This window comes from Sarcophilus harrisii, chromosome 1, assembly GCF_902635505.1.
Source record: "Sarcophilus harrisii chromosome 1, mSarHar1.11, whole genome shotgun sequence".
NCBI classification, from domain to species: Eukaryota; Metazoa; Chordata; class Mammalia; order Dasyuromorphia; family Dasyuridae; genus Sarcophilus; species Sarcophilus harrisii.
In genome coordinates, this window is record NC_045426.1 from 244817192 (window position 1) to 244831208 (window position 14017).

A 14017-nucleotide genomic window follows, 5' to 3' on the forward strand; every position below is an offset into this window, starting at 1 on the left:
AATGGTTCATGTATTTTCATCACTTAATCGATTGGAGAATTGTTCTTTGACATACATTTGCATGAATTTCCTATGTATATTAGATATCAGCCACTTACCAAAGATGTGAAATGCACAGATTTTTCTCCAGTTAATATTTTATATTCTTTTCCTAAATGCATTAATGTTGCTTTTTTGTTTTGTTTTATGCCATCAAAATTGTCTAGTTTATCTTTTATGATAAATTCCTTATCTAGTCAAGATTTCTATCCTTACTTATACCTGTTAAAAGTACCTAATGCAATTTTCTAATCTTTTTTCATGTAGTGATTTTTTATGTTTGGGTCATGTATTTATTTTGCAGTTATTATGGTATCTGGCATAAAATACTGTACTAACCCTAATCTCTTTCAAACTATTTTACAATTTTTCCAGTAGTTTTTGTTAAATAAGGAGTTTCATCCCATATGGTCTCTGGTCTCATGTTTATTAAAAAGTGGGCTCTTCAGGTCTACTGTTCCTTATTTTCCCTTAAATATTTTGTTCCACTAATTTGTTCCACTTTTAAATTTTTTAATCAGTACCAAACAATTTCAACAATTACTGCTTTTTTGGTGTAGTTTGAGGTTTGAAAATATTCCTACTCATTGTCTTTATTTCTCTAGTGGGGAGATGGGGGAGAGCTGGCTATAACTTTGGCCAGTGTTGAATAAGGCATATATTTTCTGCTTAGTTTCAATCCCCAGAATATATGTTATTTTCTGCTTGCTTCTGATATGTACATGTGGAAACTTGGATGAACGCACTTTGGGCCACAAGTGACTAAGGCACTGGTTCTATGTGTTGGTGGGGAAAAAAAAAAAAAAAAAAAAAAAAAAGTCTTTTAATTAGCTTTGTTACAAGAAAAAATACTAAGGAGATGATAAACCACCTGAGGGCATAAACAAAAGGGACAACCTGGTAATCTCTTATTCTCCTTTGTTTCCTGATACTAAGAGGTAATAACTTCTTTGAACTTCTAAGGGAAGAGTATCTCTCCTATCTCCCCTGACTATTATACATCTATCAGCATTTGGTGCCTCTGTTATTTTGTTTGTTTTCCTGATCTTAGGTGAATAAATATTCCAAGAAGAGAGTGACCAGGTGACAATATGAAATCCAAACCTGAGTTCCTATCAGAGTCATCTGGTGTTTCCCTGGAAAAAAAAGGGTATGTAGAGAGCCCCATTGGAGGTAGTCAGAGTAATAATAGCCATTAATAGATTAAGTACCAGCAACAGAAATGGAAAACCACTTATGAAGATTGACAGGTTCAGGGATCATGATCCCTCTTGACTGAGAGAAATATTGGTTATGAATTATATAAAAGCGGTGAGATCCTTAGAACCCAGTAAATAACTACACATAAGAACTTTATATGGACTCTATGAAGGAAGAAAAGACTTTCCATAACCATGAGTCAAGATATATCCCTGGCTCACATATATTCTATACATTTGAGGATCATTATATCTCTTCTTTGAGTTTCAGACCCCTCTATTCAGAGTCTTGTGTGTGTAATGAGAGAATACATTCCTGGCAGAGAGAATGGAATGTTTTTGTATTTCCTGATTTCTTGCTTTATCTTCTCAATTTCTTTTATATATATATATATATATATATGGAATTTTACTGCTTGGATGATAATGGGAAGCACATAAAAGTTTGGTAGTTACTATCCTTGAGGTTATCCCTAGAACCTTATTGGCAGACAGAGCTACTCTCTGGTACCTAAACTATGAGAATAAGTACATTTTGGAAATATAACTTCAGAGAAGTCACTGTGTTTCCCTCATACTAGATATTTTCATCCTTAAAATGATTTTAAAAAATTATTTTATCTAATTCTATAAAAAATTTATTTGATAGTTTAATTGTTAAACCACTAAAGATAATTAAGACTAATAAGGATGTCATTACATTTTACTATACTAGCATAACCCAATCTTGAACAATGATTTACTGGAATTCTTTGTCAGTATTGCATTGAGGAATTGTTTTTCAATTGTATCTATAGAAATATTAATTGTATCTTTGGTAGTTTGGCTCCTAGTATTTTACATCCTTTTTAATTATTTTGAATGGAATATACCTACTATTTTCTTCTGAATTTCATTATTAATTCAAATTAATTTAAATAATTCATCTAATTAGAATTTAGAAAAGATTTTCACATGCTGTTTTATAGATAATCAAAAGAAGAAAATGAAGAGTCAAGCTTTTTAAAAATCATTTAAAAGATCTGAGACTTAAGATTTGAAATGAATGCATTTTTTAAAGGTATGCTTGTTGGCAAAGAGAATAGGACTACTGCCAAATCACTCTCTCCACATAGTGCAAATATAATACATTTACACTATAACATGAGAGGCAACATGTTATAATGTAAAGAACACAGCCCTTGTAGTAAGAAAACCTCAATTAGAATGTGGCTATAATACATATTAGCTGTATATGATTTGTCAGTTAACTTCTTTGAATCTCCATTTTCTCTTCTTTAAAGGGAAATAAAAATAGTGTATTATATAGCTGATAATGTTTTTGAGAAAATGGCATTTTGTGAACCTTACAATGTCATAGATAAACAAATTATTGTTGTTGGAAAGAGTGATTTTGGCATGTTTCCTTTCTATTGAGTCAGAATGTCCCCAAATCTGAGACAACATACAGAGGAAAAGAAAATTTTTATCTGGTGCTTATACTGATAAATTTCTTTGAAAAACAAACAAGCAAAAAAACCTTGTTCTTAAAGAGCCAATTAGAATAAATATACTTCATAGTTTACATTAAACAACAACACAAATATAAATTCTGTTATATTAAATAATTTAAATTTTTTATGAGGTTGGATAGTAGAAAAAGCAATATTGAATTCTGAGTCTGACACTTCAGTAATAGATCATTAAGTAATGTTAAACAAATCATTTTATCTTTCTGGGTTTTGATTTGCCCATCTATAAAGTCAACTCTAAGGTGGTTCTGGTTAGATTTTTGGTGTCAAAAATGGTTTGTCATATTTCTGTTAATTGCTCAATAATAGGAAGTCTCTAGGGAACTGAATGAGGTTGAATTTACTCCTTTTGCTTTCTTTGAGATCAAACTATATTCGAGATGATTTGATCCTTCTTAGTAGCTCTTGCTACTGAAGGAAGAAATAGTTTTTGAAAATTAATACTTTTTGTGAGAAAAGCTACAATGCTCCATAGAATCAAGTCTAAATAAATAATCAATTGTTTGGCAAATTGAAACAAAATCTACAGGTCTAGATATATTTATACCTGATGATAATTAGATAAATAAAAAAACTCCTCATTTTTCCAATATAGATGTAGAACATGTATATTGGCAGCATATCAAATTGGAAAACAAAAAAGACAACAGTGGAAAAGGGATAATTATAATAACCAATAGAATTAAGTCATTATTTAAAACTAGAGGTTTGGCTATGAAATTACTAGTTTACAAAAGTGAAATGTTATAGATAATACATAGAGAAATAAGCATAAGTTAAGTTAGTCCAAGTATGTAAAATTCCCAAACTACTAGAGTTTTTAAAAACTGAATGAGTTATTAATAACTAAGTGCTAAGTGCTAGAAGTATAAATTAAGGTGAAAACACCATCTCTGACCCCAAGAAATACACATTCTAATAGATAGACAATATGTAAATAACTAAGTACATACAACACTACATAGAGAGTACATATAGTGCAGCCAGAGAGGGGAAGGAACTTGTAGTTTGGGAATCTAGAAAGGGCCCTTTTCATAACTGGAACTTGAGATGAACCTTGAAGGAAGTCAGGGAAACAGATTTCAGCTCTCAACGAGCAGAGAAAAGGATAGGGGATGAACCATGAAAACGGGATAGAGTTTCATGTTGGAGGAATTTCAAGTAAACAAGATTAGAAAGATTATAGGGTACATGAAGAGGAGTAAAATGTAAGAAGAATATAAATGTAGAGTTAGATTATGAAGAGTTTTGAGTGCAAAACAAAGGACTTTTTTACTTACTCTTAGAAGTACAGTAATAAAGAACCACTGGATCTCACTGACAGAGGGATGAAGGGAAGAGAGGTATGATATGGTCAGAGCTGCACATTAGAAAAATTGACTTGGCACATGAGTTGAGGAAGGATAAGAATAAAAAGAGAATTAAGTCAATGGTCTCATTTAAAGGACTATTGAAATTGCCCAGATTCAAGTCACTATTGGACTGCACAGAGGTTGTGGTTCTATGAGTACAGAAAAAAAAAAGGGGGGGGCATAAATGAGAATAATGTGAAATTAAAAACAATAAGATTTAGTAAGAAATTGCATATTGTAGTTGAATGACAGTGAGGGGTCAAGAATGATATGGAGGTTGCAAGTTTAGTGGGATGATGGTGGTGACCTGTCATAGTAGGGAAGCTTGAAAAAGCAGTGGGTTGGAATATGAGCATGTTGCCAAGAAGATACAATAATAGATATTTCTCCTATTCTCCATTAACTCTTAATTTCCCTCCTCAAAAGTGTAATGATGTGCCAGAGTTAGAACAATTACAGATGAATCCACAGGAACAGAAAATAATAAGGGTAAAAAAAATAACAATTTTAAAAATTAACAATAGACAATACTAATCCATAGCACCTTCACTCAACACTCCCTCCCACAAGTTTCCATAATCTATCAAGAGTTTTTCTCTTGCTTCTGACATCTTTATTTCGCCAAACCACTGTCCTTTCCCCAAGGACATATTGCAACAAATGGTGGATATCAACCCTTCCCAGCAAAGTTAGTATGGAAAAAATGCACATGGATCATGCTTTTTTTCTGCCTGGAGAAACCCCTAGTTTAGAAAGCCAGAAGACAACAGAAAAACTGCTTGAAATACCTATCCAGAATTCCTCAACTCTGCAAAAATTGTCAGATGCTGATTCAATATATCTGGATAACTAAATCAAAAAAGACTAGGGGGTGAGTATAATTGACCACTCAGGACTGAAGAAAGGGAAACTAGAATTAAGATGTCAGAATATTTTCTCACAGAAGATATTTAAAGTAGGGAACAAGATCAGGAAAAAAATAAATTCCTCAAATTTGGGGAGGCTGAGACAGTCCTAGGAGGGAACTCATCAAAGGAAAAGTCAGAAACTGGGTGTAACCAAGCAATATGAGGGAAAAAAGACATAAAATCACCAAAGAATTCAAGATGAAGGCAACTCAGTCAGAAATCTAGAGAATAAACTCAAATAAAATAGAAAAGAAACAAAATTAAAGGGGAAAATAAGTATGGAAGTATGAAAATATAAAATTATCAACTATCTCTAAAAATACACAAGACAAAAGAAATGTCTTATAACATATAGAATCTTGCATATTCACAAAAATGTGGAAGTACAGCAAGATGTTGTGGAATGATTCAAGAGAGAAATCAGAATTTTGAAAGAATTTAGAAGAGAACAAAGGATGGGATTTATGACCTGCACAGAAAAATTAATTCACAGAATGAAAATACCTGAATCCCCACCAACTAGTCTTTTTAAAGAAGTGAAAGAGAAAACAAATTAAAAACCCAAATATACCAAATTGAAAGACAATCTAGAACAGTTGAAGCAAAAAGAAATGATGTTCAAAAAAAAAAAAAAAAAAAACACTTGTTCTCTATACCAACAAAAGCTATTGATCTCAAAGATCAAAATTCTCCTAGAAAAAAATCTGACTAATAAAAAAACTTGAAGAAAAAGCCCCAAGAAAATAATTAATAACTTCTGAATATGGATAGCAAAGTATTAATCAAAAGAATTAGCAGGTTTTTCCCAGAATAGAACAATCCTATCTTTCATATTCCACAATATATAGCAATTCAGTTTAACAATTTCAATGGCAAACAACAAATTCTACAAATGTCCAGGAAAGAGTCTATCCATTATATAAGAAGGAAAAATTGAATAATATAGATTATTCTGCACCCACTAAAAACTACAAAAGAGGCTAGAATAATATATTCTAAAAAACAAAAGAACTTAAGATACATACCAAAATGATCTTTCTTAAAAATCTGAGTCTATTAATTAATGAAAAAAAAAAGATTGATTTTTAATAAAAGAAAGACATTTAAAGTACTTCTGGACAAATAGCAGAAATGATTTCAAGATTATTTGAGAACATACCCAGCAGTGGAAATATATGAAAAGTAAATAAAAATATGGGCAACTAGCTAGCACACTGGATAGAATATTGGTCCTAGGATCAAGAAGACTCCTCTTTCTGAGTTAAAATTTCATCTCAGACATTTACTAGCTGTGGCAAGTCACTTAACCTTACCTCAATTTTCTCCCCTATAAAATGTGCTGGACAAGGAAATGGCTAATCATTTCTTTGTCAAGTAAGTATATTTGTCAAGAAAGCCCCCAATAGGGGGAGAGCCAAAAAGGCAATGAAAGAAAGCCCCAAATGTGATCATAAAGAGTCAGACACAAATGAAAAATGATTAAACAACAATGAAAACTAAAAACAATGGTCAAGAGAAAATTAGTAATTAAAATTTGTAATTAAATAAACAATTCCATTTCAGCAAACTAGTAACAAAAAAAAAAAAAAAAAAAAAAAAAAAAAAAAAAAAAAAAAAAGGAAAGTCGAACTATACCAGTGCTAGGCTTATGAACAAAAGTGATGAAAAAAATAAAAGTCTTATATGTGCCAAAATATTGTAGCCACCTATTTTGTGGTAAATATTCCTCAATGGAAGAATGGCTTAATAAATTGTGGTAGATAAAATAGAAAACTATGGTACTGTAAGGAATAAAGATGATATTAGAGAAAAATTCAGAGTTGTATGAAATAATATAACTATCATAAAGAACAATTTATATCATGACATCATTATTATTATAATTTAAAGACTTTTCTACACTGATGAAGAATGAAATAAGCAGAAAGAGGAGAAAAAATTATTCAAAACAATAATACTGTGAAAAAAAACTTTAAAGCTAAAAGAACTAAGATCAATACAATAATCATCCATGATTCCAAAAGATTGATGATGAAATACACTGTTCACTTCTTGACATATCTAAGGCATAGAATTAGACATGTGTTTCTTTCTCTTTTTTATTGATGGGGAGAGAAAATAGATTTCTGTTTATTAAAAAAATAGAAGGGGTACTTCAGGTGTGAAATGTTACATACACTTTCATATGAGGTTATAATATTTTATAATACTACAGTTAGTTTATTTAAAAGTTTTTACTTTATTAGAAGAGACTTCTGAAAGAGTGGCGGTAATTTAGAAATGTTTGTAAAGTAAAAATGAAGCACAGAAACAAAACTTTTATGAGAAGAAATATAGGAAGCTTTTTTTCCCACAGACTCTACATAATTTACTATTTCCATCTTTTATCATCTTTTCCAATTTTTTATAACAATTCTATAAAGGCTAATCATAACAAAATGACAAGAGAAAGAACATAAAGGATAAAAACAGGCAAAGATTAGGGGGAAAAAAACTATCTTTTTTTTTTTTTTTTTTTTTTTTTTTTTTTTTTTTTTTTTTTGCTAATAACATGGTTTACTTAGAAAATTTTAGGAAATTAAAAAAATACTAATTGAGGCAATAGCTTCAATAAAGTTTTAAGGTTCAAAATAAGTTCACAAAATAATATTCCCATATAATAATAATAAAATTCAACAGTAGGAAGAGATATCCCATTCAAAATAAACATAAAATATATAAAATTAGAATTAATCTCCCAAAGCATAATTTATGCTTATATAGTTGGAGTAACAAAAATGTTTTAAAGAAATAAAGAAAAATGTAAATAGCTGGGAAAATAGTTATTGCTCTTGGCTGGGCCATGTTAATATAATATAAATGACACATTACAAAATTAATTTACATTTTAATGCTATCTCAATCAAACTAACATGGAAATACTTTAAAAAGGCTAAATTAAATGATAAAATCCATTTGGGGAAACAAAAGAGCCAGATTATCAAGGAAAGCAATGGAAAATAAATTAGGAATAAAAGGAGGATAATACTTCAGATCTCAAAATATATTATAATGCATCAATCACCAAAACCATTTTGTACTGATTTTTAAAATAATTGAAAAGTACTTTAGTTGAACATACTAAACAAGGAAGAAGCAGAATAAGGGACTTCAATAATTCAGTTCTTAATAAACCCTAAGACATAAATTAACTAGAAATGATTTTTTGATTTGATAAAAACTGCTGAGAAAACAAGAGAGCCTAAATTAAGCTATATGACATTTTGCAATAAATTCAAAATGTATATACCACCTAAATAAAAAAAAATCATGCTATCCAAAATTAGGAGAAATAGATCATCTACTTTTTTTCTATTGTAGGAGATGAATTTGTGGCCAAGTAAGATATAGACACAATTACAAACAATGGATAATTTTGATTGCATGAAATTGAAAATATTCTGCACAAACAAAATTAATGCATAGAGAAGGTAGGAAGGACTCAATTAGCAAAAAAAAAAAATTACCTTGCAAGAATCATTTAAAGAAAATACAGGATATATAGACAACTAATTGAAATATGTAAGACAGCTATTTAACAGTCAATTCTTAATAAATATGTGACCAAAATATATAAATAAAGTTGTTTAAATAAATGCAAACATTAATAATTATATTAAATAATGCTTCAAATCACTAATAATAACTGAAATGTAAATCAAAACAATCCTGAGGACTCTTCTTTATACTCAGCAAACTAATAAATATAACAAAAGATAGAAATAATCAATGTTCAAGAGGGGGTAGAAAATAAAACTTTCTGACTAGTTCTGTGAATTCATGTAGCCATCCTGGAAAACAATTTGGAATTGTGCAAAAAAAAGGGCTAAAATATCCATGCCCTTTGACCCACTGATTCTACTTTTAGGGATCTACCCCAAGGAGATCATTGACAAAAAGAAAAATTCTATGTACACAAAAACCTTCATAGTAGTACTTCTTGTGGTACCAAAGAAATGAACACAAAGCAATTGACCATGGATTGGAGAATGGCTGACCAAATTGTTGTACACTAATTTAATGGAATATTACTGTGTTTCAAAAAATTACAAACATGATAAATGACTTAAAGCATGAAAAATCTTATCTGAATTGATGTAAAGTGAAGTACACAAAGCTAGCAAAACAATATGCACAATTCTACATAATAATGTAATCATGGAAGACATAATAATGTGATGGATTGAAAAAAGTTACAAATTTTAAAAAACAAGCTTGACCGTAGAGACAAAATAGCAGCAATATCTTTACACTACTTTTCTGCAGAATTGAAGGCAGAAGACCCATAGATAGGAACATATGTATATCATGTCAATTTTTAAAATGTTGAGTCACTTTAAATAGACTACAATTTGAGTCACTTCAAGTACAGTACAATTTTCCATGATCTCATCTGGAATTTTCTTGGCAATGGTACTGGGGTGCTTTGCTACTTTAATCTCAGCTCATTTTATAGATGAGGAACTGAGGCAAACAGGGTTAGATGATTTGCCTGGGATCATAAAGCTAGTAATGTCTGAAGCCATAGTTGAAGTTAGAAAGACATCTTCCTTACTTTAGGTCCGACACTTTATCCACTGAATCATTCAGCTGTCCCATTTTTAAATGTATTTATTGTTTTTGATTATTGTTCCCCTTATTTCTCTTTCAAAAATTCTTTGACATAAACCTTTGGGAATGGCAAAAGAAGAAATACAGGGATAAAAATGTAAATAAAAACAAAAGGTATTAATAAAATCTATTTTTTAAATATAAGGAGATATTCGAGGCAGAAAACTATCTGAATAATAATTCATTTATGGGGAGTTGGAAAGCTTCCAAATAATTTTCAAATGTAAAGTAGTTGGAAATGTTGCTTCTGCTGAGAGGAGTGGGGACATATACATAAAAACCCACTTGTAAATACCTATATGACAGAGAATATGTAAATGGTTTTTGTCAATATGGTCACTTTCAGGGAACTATGACTAAATAAGGTGAATATTGATGCGAAATGTAATTGGAGTGGGTACTCATACTCATATGGAGGAATTTGGTGCTTGGGAGAGGCTGTAACCTTTGTAGTATCCAACCAGGGAAATCAGGGGAGGGACTTGCATTTCAGAACAGGGTACAAAAAGTTATGCCTTGGTGCTTTAAGGATGTGCCTAATTTTTTTGGATACTTGTTCCAGCAAGATTGTGAATAAAAATCTTTCCTGGCTTTATCAGTGGGTCTGCAGAGTTCTTGGCAAAGATTGGAAGGCTTTTGCTTCTTATATTTGTCTGAAATAATTCCTTTACTGGGAGTTGGAAAGCTTTCAAATAATTTTCAAATTTAATTTTACAGATGTTGGTGTCCTGCTGTGAATTTGGAAAAAAAAAGAAGCTGGACTCGGGGAGCAACATTAAGATTCGGTAACAGCTCAGATTTGCTTGAGGTTTGAGAGATTAGGGAATAATTATTATTCTCAAAACAGTTGATCTGTCAGTGGATCATAATTGTTCCAGCTTTTTAATACCATCAGCATGGAATGCCAAAATTGGAAGATAGGTACATATTGTTTATTTTTTTTCCAAACAGTTAACTTAGGCATGTAGGTGGCTCAGTGCATTGAGTGCCAAGCCTAGGAACTCTTCCTGAGCTCAAATCTGGCCTCAAACACTTTTTAGATGTATGACCCTGGGGCAAGTCACCCCCATTTGCCTCAGTTCCCTCATCTGTAAAATGAGTTATAGAAGAAAATGGCAAATCCTTCATCTTTGCCATGAAAACTCCAAGTGGGATTACAAAGAGTAAGACACAACAGAAATGAATGAACAACAACAAAGAAAAAATATTACATCCTCCAATACTTCAAGAAAAATCTTATGCTAAGTTGGTGATGTGCAACACTCTTTTAGTATAGTTTTTTTAGGAAGCCATATATGTGTACCACATGCTCTATAATATAGTTTCCACTTAACAGTTGCAAGTTGGGACTTCATTGTGTCATTACTAGAGTCAGCTTCTAGAATTAGGGATTGTCTCTTAAATCCTCCTGAGATTCCACTGATGTGTCTCCCCAACCCCACCATTAATGATTATCAATGTCAATAATCAGCCAGAACAGCAGAAACAATTGAGATATTATAGTATAATGGTAGACTAGAAGGTGTAGTAGTAGATATAATAATATAATAGTAGAGATGTAATAATAGAAACCACTGAGAAACACTCCCCCAAAAAGTCTGACACAGTGTCTACCAGTACATACTAAGTTCAGGTGAAAGTGGGTTCAAGCTTCTAGAACACATGTGACAGAGTGGGGATTCACAGTTTCTGGTTGCTGGAAGACCTTTAGCCCCTTTTTAGGGTGCTCAAGAAATGATTTAGCTTCTTTTTTTTTAAATTGTAAATAATATTTTATTTTTTCAATTATATATAAAGATAGTTTTCATTTTTTGTACGATTTTGAGCTCCAAACCTTTTCCCCCTCCTGTCTTTACTCCCCCCATCCCAAGATAGAAAGGAATTTAATATGTTACATATATCTATCATTTTAAAGATATTCCCATGTTAGTTATGTTGTAAAAGAAAAACAGAACAAAAAGAAAAAAACATTAGAAAGAAATAGCAAAAAAAAGAGGTGAAAATAGTATGCTTCAATTCATATTCATAGTTCTCTCTGAATACAGATGGCATTTTCTAAGCCAACTCTATTGTAATTGTCTTGGATCAATGAATTGCTGAGAAAAGCTAATTTTTATCATAGTTGATATCACATAATCTTGCTGTTACTGTGTATAGAGTTCTTATTCAGTTCACTTCACTCAGCATCAGTTCATCAGCTTTTCTGAAATCAGCCAGTTCATCATTTTTTATAGAACAATAATAATTCATTACATTTATATACTAAAACTTATTCAACCATTCCCCAATTATTGGATATCCACTCAACTTCCAATTCCTTGCCACCACAAAAAAAGCTCAGCTCTTTGAACAGGAATGATTCTAGACTCAGTCTTGCTTTGCAGATCCTATGTAGATACTTCCATCAGACTGTTCCAGGGGTTCTCCTTGGGGATTATCTGCCCTAACAAGATTTCGTAGAAAATCCAAAATTCTCCAGACCTTTGATATCCTCAAGTGCATTGGGAAGGAGACTTAGATAGGTCTACATCACTTTCCTTCCTATTCCTCAGCAATTCCATGAATCCTCAAGGCCATAATAAAAGCTATTTTCTATTGGTAGTCTAGGTACAAATATTCAAGGGGCAGCTCTCTCCTCTCTACTGACAAACAATCAAATCTCGTGGATTCTGAATCTCCTGCTTTCTTTTGTTTTAAAACATAAGGTGGTCATGACCTCCCTGACTTCTCAAAGAGGTGAGAACCCCAAAAAGAAGGTGATCACACCTTCCCTGACTGCTCAAAAAAGAAGTAAAAACACCACATTTTGGTACCCTGAACATGGGACTGATTCAGATCCTGATTCCAGTGGAAAAATCTCTGATCCTGATCCAGTGGTAAAGTCTCCTCCCAGAAATTAGGGTGAGTACAACAAAGAAATTTTGTTAAAAGAGCTAAAGTAGAATTTCAGATAAGATGGGACAGATGTTTAGAAAACAGCTTTCTGTTTCTGTTCAAGGAAAATGTTTAGAGAGCATTGTCAAGATTATGGAAAGCCAAGGTTTGATTATAATTAAATGTGGTGTTTTTCTTCTTTAAAATAGTAATGGTTCTCTCTGGGAGCAGTTTCTTGGAGAGGTTTTCTGGAGGCAGCCTTAGTTTCGGTTAAAAGTAATAATTACTCCAAATGCAGCCAGCTGATAAAAGTTCAGATCTTTTATTGCTTCTTCCAAAATAGCCCGGTTAGCTTTCTTAGAGGCCTCTCTCTCTCTCTCTCTTTCTCTCTCCTTGGTTCTAAGAGCTCCGAATGCCTCCAAATCCAAAGGTTTGTCCTTCAGCCTCCAGCCAGCACAAAGGTGAAAGTTGAAATTAATCTGTCTTGCCTCTGAGAGAGGGCTTGTGGGCTTCTAAATCTGCCAGAGTGCTCCTGGCTCTCAATCTCCGAGAGTGCTCCTCTCCGACCCCTGACAATGTTCTGAAGTAACTTACTTGACTGGCTCACTGAAGCTCTATTTATGCTCCTTCTCTGAGAGTGATTGTGGGATATGAGAGTGGGATTATGGGTTTCCTCCCAGAGTGCTCTCTGGCCCTAAGAGCTTTTAGGGAGGTGTGAATTCACAAAGTTACAAAGTTAACTTTGTGAATCTCCTACACTCGTGAACTGCAATGAGTAAAGGTGTGAACACAAGCATTGTTTCTCAGTTCTACTTAGTACCTTGTTTCTTCTGACCCATAACATCTCCTTGTAGGATCAGATCAATCATACTGAACCATGCTAAATTAGATAATTATTGTCTCTATCAATTCTAATTACTTAACAGTTTGTAAAGATTCCAACACTGAATTATCTCCCAAGTCTTTTTTCAGGTTTCAGAGGACATAACATTCACCAGGCAAAATGAATTTATTTTCTGCCACAACTAGGGAAGTATTTAGAACGTATTCACACTTAGTGAACATCAAGATATGTATTCACCTGATTAATTATGTCTAGGCATAGGATGTGATAATTTTTCCACCACAACAATCCAGCTTATGAATTTACCAAATTATTTGCTTTTTTTTTTCTTTCTTGTTCCCTAGGGTATAATACTTTGTCAAGTACTGAAATTAAAATATACTTTGTCTCTGGCAAGAAGGAAATGAGCTTATAAGAAATTTATTCTGTATTGAGGTGGTTTTACTTTCTTTAGAGAAAACTATAGAAGTCTCAATGTCAACAGTAGAAACAGGTTAAAAAAAAAAAAAAGCAACCAGCAACATTTAATTTCTAAGAAGCCTGAGTTTTGCACCTATCCTTTATAAATGTCAGGATCAAGCATCATGATCTGAAGGGAATTCTCTCCTCCCTTTTTCTGCCCTGGAATTGCTGATGCATG